The following is an 8,638-nucleotide window of genomic DNA, read 5'->3' as shown; positions in this document are numbered from 1 at the left end:
TTTTGGTAAATCCAAAACTCAAGTGTACCATGCCACGCGAAACAGTGTGGAATAATGATTTCCACTGTTGATTCCTTCCTTAGGCCCACAATAATGTTTATTTGACATCCAACATGTTCATAATATCAAAAAGGTATAAATGAAGTGAAAATACAAACATCAGCTTGATCCAAAACTTCTATGAATGTTATTTTTAATGGTGGACGTTCAGTCCCTACTTTGTAGTCCACTTAAGCTTTGGACCTACCCCATTTTTTGGTTAATATCTTAAAATGATCCGAGAAAAGCGTTGAACGGTATGGAGAAAGTCAATCCATGACTTAAGTGGGCCAAGAGCTTAAAAATAAAGTCAATCCATGACTTGGGTGGGCCACACCACATAATATAATGGAGAGGGGTTTCCTTAAAACATTCATAATCATATATTGGGTCTGCCTAAATGTGATTCACATATCCAACCCACTCATTATGTGTGTCCCACTTGGATGAGGGGTCAGACCAAGTTTCAACCGCATCCAAAACTCAAGTGGGCCCCACCAAGTGCTTTTATATTTTTTAGGATGTCTTCACATAGTTCTTAGGATGTCACAAAAGGCGTTTTCAAGGTATACTTGTGGCCCACCTAACATTGGACCATCAGAAGTCAGGGCATTTATGATGGGTCCACCTTGTAAATGGCCCATTCAATGGTCTGAAGGAAATGACAATCTAGAATTAAAATAAATAGATGTACTCATCATATTCAAGTTAAACATGGACCATCAAATAAGCGGACTTGTTAGATTTTGAGATAAGATCTATTCTCATTGAGCCATACCAATTCAGCGGCCCAATCTTTAGGTTGGCCCTATGTTTGCAAGGGCATTCGCAAACAAATGATAAATGTGAGGAGACTTTTGACACCTTGTATTTGAGTGTATTTGGATACAACCACTTGTTGGGCACGGTGTATTCAGGGGTAAATGAAATTTAGAGGTATTTCAAACACACATTTTAGATGTGTTTCCAAATCCTAGGTTTCTATTGAAATCATGAGCCTTTTAGGCTACCTTTTCAAATGCAATAGAGTCGTATATGTGAAGTAGAGTCACTAATCTATTAATTTATTGAACATGGCATAATGATGATACATAAAAACAATCTAATAATTGGCTGCAACACTAAAATCACATCAATTGAATGATTTGAACTATCCAGTAAGTGATTTAAATGGATGGTTAAAAAAACATTAGTGAGCCACTCATTTATGATCCTTATGCTTGTAGCCCATGTAAGGTACACAATTTCTTCATTTGTTTTTGCCAAAGTATATATTTTAATGAGCTCATTACAAATAATTTGTCAAATATCACGCGCACACAATCTGGTTTGGAATGTGAAAGCTGATTTAGTTAATCAAATTCAATATCAATAAATATATTAAAGTATCCTAATGCAATCCTATTATAAGCTCCCAATTGAAATGCTTAGATTCGAGTGCACTCTAATTGTTATGCCAAACGTAGCTTAGAAGTCAAAATCACCTTGATTCTAGTGTAGTTGAAGGGTGGAATCCATTGCATTCTTAAATACGGGCTCCCAAATTACCTAAGATTTGTTTTGTGAGCTGACAATTTTAGTGTAGTTGAAGGGTGGAATTCATTGCATTTTTAGGATGTCTTCAAAAAGATATAAATGAAGAGAAAACACAAACATCATGATGGGCCCCACAAAACTTACTAACATTAATTCTTAGGTTCTCAAGGTGTCAATAAGTCAGGTCACAATTTTGACCAGAATATTTGACCCATTTTACATGTCTGGTCCATTTAGTCTATTTTACTGATCATTACCCTCAATTTGACTAGTTACTCGCCTTGATCATGCTACATATGAGAAAAATATTGGGTAAACAAGATTGATCAATAATTTGAGTGAATTTTGATTTAAACATCTGAAGTTATTTACTCTTTAATCTGGACTGATTAAATTGTCCAAAAACTTCTATGGCCTCCAAGAAATTTTAAATGGTAGAGGTTCAATCACACTATTTCCTATGGTGTGGTTCACTTGAGCTTTGGATATGCTTCCTTTTTGTTCTCTAGACCTCAAATTATCTGTTAACATGGATGAATGGAGTGGATAAAATAAATAAATAACAGTGGACCACACAGAGTTTACTCTGGTAAGGACTTTTTGAGGCCCACCACAATTTCTGTGTTCTATCTAATCCGTCCATCTGTTTTGAAATATAATTTTAAGGTATCATCCCATAAAATGAGGTATATCAAAGGCTCAAGTGGACCACATGGTAAGAAACAATGGAGATTAAATCACACGTGATTCCTATGGTGTGGTCCACTTGGGCCTTCAATATACCTCATTTTTGGGATCATTCACTAAATGTATTTATAAAAATGAATGGAAGGAAGGGATAAACCAATACATCATGGTGGGCCCCACGTATCCATGCCCAAAATGATTAGGCGTGCGCTGAAAAGAGAGTCGCGTGCCCAAATCAATATACGACCATCTCTCTCTCTCTCTCTCTCTCTCTCTCTCTCTCTCTCTCTCTCTCTCTCCCCAAAACCGATTCTCCCTCTTTACGCCCAAAACCCTCTCCCTCCCTCACTCTCTCCCTCTCTCTCTCTCTCTCAATCATCCCTCTCTCTCTCTCTCAATCATCCCATTTTCAAAGCCCTAGCATTTTCTCTCTCTCACTATCTCAACGAACTTGGAAAGGTAAGCAATTCTTCATTTTCATTTTATTGATTTCCTTATGTTTTGCAAATCTTCTTCGATTCTCGACTGAAGATCTCGATTATCAGAGAAACTCATTCAAACTTTACTCTTCTTTTTCTTTGTTTACATCTACAAGTGAAATTGCTGATTTTATAAATGGGTTACAGGTAAAGAAGGGCCTGCATGAGCCCATGAGCAGGGGCTATATATGTGGAGTGTTTTTGTGTTGATTTTGTATTGTAATTGGAGTGTTTTTGTGTTGATTTTGCATATGGATTTTGATTGTTAGCATTTTCTAATGATTGTGGATGTCGGTTCATTAGCTCTTGTAGGGGTTCATACGGGCTTTTGCATGGGTGTTACCTATTTTCAAAGAATTCATGCCAAATGTAAACCTGAAACCTGAAAAGATGCGATCTCTAGTAAAGGCCCTTCCAGAATCTTCAAGGCCCTTTGATGACGGGCTATATAGAGCACTTGATATCTATTTCAAGGTTTGAATCCATTCATCGATATTTACTGTAGCTTGGATTTGTAACTTGCTTTCCTTTTCACAATGTTTTACCTTAGCAAGTTCTAACTTGCAGAAATGTCTTGTCAAGCTTGTTTGTTTTTGCGCCATATAGAGATATATCATTAGGTGTTAAATGACTAGTTCCAGTAATTTAAATATGCAATGAAATAATCTTGTGCATGTAGCATCACTTCGATAACAATTTTTTTTTTACTCAGATGAATTATATCCTACGTGCCAAAGATTTTCATTTGTTTCAAATATTTAGTCATTCTGTTTCAAATACTTAGGGCCCAAAAGGACGTGGGTAGAGGTAGTAAGAAAAGACTTGATGACCTATGGTCCAACAAAAGTTATGGCCCCTGATAGAGTGGAATGGAGCGGAACAGGATTCATTTGGCTGACCTAATTAGCTGTGAGCCTAGTATAATGCTTAGAGGATGATGATGATGATGATAAATTTGATAACATGTTTCTTTTTATCTCATATGTTTCAAATATTTAATTATTCTGTTTCTGTGGTTCATAATGATATAAGTTATCATCCTAATATATGTCATTTTCTTAACTGTCCAAGGGCACATCCTTTTTTATGAACTTGGAATTCCAATGACTACAAAGACTGCATTAGGCTGTCCATCTACAAAATTGATAGCTAGTTGGACATCCATTGCAACAAGGATGTTTATCTATTCCAGAAAAAAATGAAACCAGCAGAGCTTTTTCGACCACAAATTGAATAAAAAATAGAATTGACTTGCTTTTTTGTCATTATTATTGAAATTCATCCTCCTTTTGATTGTTTCTCTGGACGTCCAAATGGGCCTTAAAATCAGTACTGTGAAACAGATGAATGTTGACAAAAAATGGATGGTTTGACTATATTCATGTCTCCTACATTATTACTTATTCCTTTTCAATTCTAAAAGATGCATAAAATTCTTACAGTATATGGAACCATTTTGTTCTTACTCCTCCATTGTCAAATGCCACAAAACCAAAACCTATTTTCAGAGCATTAGGCAAGATTTTGTATGAGATTATTTTTAAATGGTTGTAGTGTTGCCTGTAGATTCTACGTGTAGTAGGTTTTGGTTTTGAGCATTTGGTGAAGATTATGCATTACATGTTGTTTCTGGTTCTTCAGGGTGCGTTTGGATGCAATTTTAAATTGGATTGCAATTCTGTTATGTAATAAAGTGGAGATAAATAGATTGTAGGTAGCCTTCCTATCAAGGGTTGAGCTCCAAATTGCAGTCCTGTTCCTCTCAAGTTGGACTCAAATGAAACATGACTGCAAGTTAAGGGCTTCTTTCCCCTAATGAATACTAGAAAACATCATTAGTTTTTCTCATTTCTTCTTGATTAAACTAAATATTTGCTACAATTCAATTCACTTGATTTTTTTTTATAATTCTGGATAAAGGTTTTGGTTTTCAAAGTTTTCGTGCCATTGTTCCTGCTTATTGTATTTGATTAATTCCACTTCATTATGACTCGATTGCCTTGATAGGTTTTGGTTTTGTGGCATTTGGCATGGATTCTCCTTGGTGAATTTTTATTCTATTGTGTATATTTTTTTGTTCATAAATAGTCTGGAGTATCTCCTCATTCATTGTGAGTTTGATTCAGCAATATGAGTTAGTTCTTGTGGCTCTCGATTGGTAAGAGAAGGAAATTTCTTTGGCAGCCCACCATGTGGGCTGTTGTGTTATTGATTTGGAAGGAACAAAATCTTAGGACCTTCAATAACATATCTAATAAAAAGGACACTGTTTTGCTTAGGGCCAAAGGAGAGTCATTTCTTAGGCATTGGCACTGAACCTCTTTATGGGTGATGATAAGGTATATCTTTCACGGGACTTGGTAAATGTGCTATATAAATTCTAGGTACAATGAGGTTGAGGGATGGCCCCTCACCATCCTTTTCTTTGTTGTTTGCTTCTCTATGGTTGTATCTTTTGCTTGTTTTAAAAAATTTTCTATGTTACTTTTCAAAAAAAAAAAAAAAAGAAGAAGAAGAAGAAAGAAAGAAAGAAAGAAAGAATCTTTTGGATTCTTATAGTGTCATCTTGAATCTGCAATTGGTTTTTATTTTTGGTGTGTTTTGCTGAGATTCTTAGTTATGTTTTGTTTAGTGATGTCTTTTATGCTGCTTTTGATTCTTGATTCACTTTGTAGTTATTCTGCTATGGGTATTTGATTCCTTCCACCTAACCCAGATTTGGTCATGTTGATGGTTATGGTTATTATTTGGATTTGGTGTGTTTTTAAACTGGTTTTGATTCTTTTGCAGCATTTTGTAGTGTTTTGTGTTGATTCAACAAATGGGTTTGGCGTTTTGTGTTTTGACATGCACACGTGCTGCAATGGCGTATGCTACATTTCTCATCTGGGAACTCCAATATCATAATTTTTAGTCCATGGAACCACAAGTTATCTTGAAAAATCACTTGTATGGATAACATTCATATATTGGTGCCATCATATTTGCAGATTATTCCTTATTCATAAATTATGGAGGCAGTACAATGATTGTTGGGAAGCAAGAATATGAAGGTGAATCATCAGAAATGGGACCCTCAGACATTCTCTTCTACTGACAGAAAAATAGTTAGGATCTATCAATAGTTTATTCAACACTGCATCCTTCCTTAGGCTGTAACGCGGTTTGTATGTGCATGCTGGTACCTTAATCCTTTGTACTAATTTGATGCATGTGTTCATCTATGTTGCATGCATTTGGGTGTTTGCATGGATTTTATTTCTCAATGATTTCGTTGAGCCTCCGTACTGATCTTTTGTTTTTGTACTAAATGAGGGAATAAAATTCATGTAGCCGACTCCAATTAGTTAGGTTAAGGGGGCGGTGGTGGCGAATGTGATTGATCACACGTTGGAGATCCACTTCTACTGGGCTGGATGTGGACTGCTGCAAGTTTGGTGGTTGGATGTGGACTGCTGCTCTAACTTATCAAATGGTTGTGTTTGTCCAATCCCTTGGCTTTTTGAGTATGACCTGATCATTTTTCTTGTAGTGTGGAAATGTCTCGTGCTTTTTTGTTTTGAATCTTCTGTCTCTTGCAGGATCGAGGTAGTTATTGAAAGATGGTGCAGAAATATATATGTTCATATGTTACTTCAATGGTGACGCTGTGGGAATATGTTATTTGGAATTTGTTTGGTTGGAATATGTTATTCCAAGTGGACTCATATTTGTAAGTTTTGCCAAATCTTTAAAGTTGGATTTGGACCTGGAAGAAATGTTTTATTTGAGACTACTTGCTCGGTTTGAGTACCCAGAAACAACATTAGGTTTTGTCATTTCTTCCTGATTAAACTCAATGTTCACAATACAATTCACATGTGCATCCAAACATGCATATGAGTTTAGAAGCCAAACAATCAGTTTAAAACAGAAAGATGATCGATCATGTTCTTGCTTGCATGTATCCATATTAGTTGCTCTTAAAATTGAGTTTTGTTGTCATGGAGTCTTCATTGTTGTTATCTACTTTATGTGCCTCATGTCACTTTATGCAACCAATGGTGGTTTCCAATAGTTGAAAGCCTTTATTTTGGGTGCCACTTCTGTTCCAAAATTTCATGTTTTTGAGGAAATTCCAGATGTAAAGTTGCTTATCTCTATATTTTAGTTATCACTACCAAGCACTGTTGGTAAATAATGGGTTTGCTCACATATGGATTGTAGGGTGGCACTGAAAGGAAGCAAGGTTTGCTTCAAATACTAACTGAGATGGATGGGTTCAAAGTTTCAACATCACAGGTATGCATTAAGAACTATCCTTTTAGTTCTAGAGTAAATATAATCTAAATTTCTATTAAAATGGTCGTTTTAACAAGATTATAAGGGTTGGTTTACCATCCAGGGATGGAAGGCTGGCCATATTACAGGTATCCTATCTTGGGAGTTGGTAGTACAATTCACCATGTCATAAGGATGTAATATGAACAAATAATGACATGCCTTAAGGCATCCATCCCAACATCTAAGTCATAATCAACTCAAAATCAACCTAGTACATAGAAGGAATATAGATACACTAGTAATTCCCCTCAATATCTTCATATGGATGTTTCTTGTTTTACTTACCTTTTATGTTGTTTTTAATTGCATTAGCTCAAATTGATAAAGCAGACCCGGATGTGCGTCGGAACTATCTGGATGTTGAGCAGGGGTTCCTGGAAGGTGGGAACTGCTGTTATGACCATGATGAAGTTGTCCATTTCCTATGAATAGTATTAGAGTGGCCTGGCCATTTGGACAAGCCGTGTTTATGTATTTGCTTGAAATTGATGGAGCAGACCCGGATGTGCGTCAAAGCTATCCAGATGTTGAGCGGGGGTTCCTGGAAGGTGGGAACCGCTGTTATGACCATGATGAAGTTGTCTATTTCTTATAGACAGCATTGGAGTGGCCTGGCCATTTGGACAGGTCATGTTTATGTATTAGCTCAAAATTGTTGGAGCAGACCCGGATGTGCGTCGGAGCTATCTAGATGTTGAGCAGGGGTCCCTGGAAGGTGGGAACCGCTGTTATGACCATGATGAAGCTGTTCATTTCCTATAGACAGTATTGGAGTGGCCTTGTCATTTGGACAGGCCGTGTTTATGTATTAACTTGAAATTGTTGGAGCAAACCCTAGTATAACCCTAAACCTCAACCTACACCTAAAACTAATACCTAAAACTAAACATCATGGTGAGGACAGTGCCCCTGACCATTGATTCCTTCTTGGGACCCACCATGGGGGTTATTTGAGATCCAACCTGTTGGTAAGTTCACACAAACCTAGACCTGAAGAAGGAATAACACAAATATCAGCTTGATAGAAAACTTAACCTAAATGTATTCTCAAATCCCTAAAACCTAAACCTAAACCTAAAACCTAAATGTATTCTCAAATGCCTAAACCTAAACCTACACCTAATCCTAATCTCAACTCCCTAACCTAAACCTAAACCTAAACTTGAAAACCCAAACCTAAACCCGATCCCGAACCCGAACCCGATTTCCTAAACCTAAACCTTAACCTATTCTCAATTCCTTAAAGCTATAACTTATAACCTAAACCTAAACCTTAATCTAAACCTTAACCTAAACCTATAACCTAAACTTAAACCTTAACCTAAACCTAAACCTATAACCTTAACCTAAACAAAAACCTATGACCTAAACCTTAACCTATAACCTATAACCTAAACTTATAACCTATAACCTAACCTTAACCTTAACCTAAACCTAAAACATAAACCTTAACCTATAACCTAAAACCTAAACCTATAACCTAAATGTATTCTCAAATCCCTAAACCTAAACCTACACCTAATCATAATCTCAACTCCCTAACTTAAACCTAAACCTAAACTTGAAAACCCAAA

General features: G+C 36.3%; 1 long non-coding RNA gene across 1 annotated transcript; it reads left to right on the top strand.

Annotated features, from left to right (window-relative positions):
- Positions 1–5,697: 5,697 nt before the first annotated feature.
- Positions 5,698–6,446, top strand: LOC131229722 (uncharacterized). The gene is made up of 2 exons (XR_009163561.1): positions 5,698–6,221; positions 6,323–6,446. It is a non-coding gene; the product is annotated as an uncharacterized LOC131229722 (long non-coding RNA).
- Positions 6,447–8,638: the final 2,192 nt, after the last annotated feature.

This window comes from Magnolia sinica, chromosome 2, assembly GCF_029962835.1.
Source record: "Magnolia sinica isolate HGM2019 chromosome 2, MsV1, whole genome shotgun sequence".
In the NCBI taxonomy this organism is placed as follows: Eukaryota; Viridiplantae; Streptophyta; class Magnoliopsida; order Magnoliales; family Magnoliaceae; genus Magnolia; species Magnolia sinica.
The sequence above is the reverse complement of the archived record's forward strand: the minus strand, read 5'-3'. Positions and strand labels throughout refer to the sequence as shown.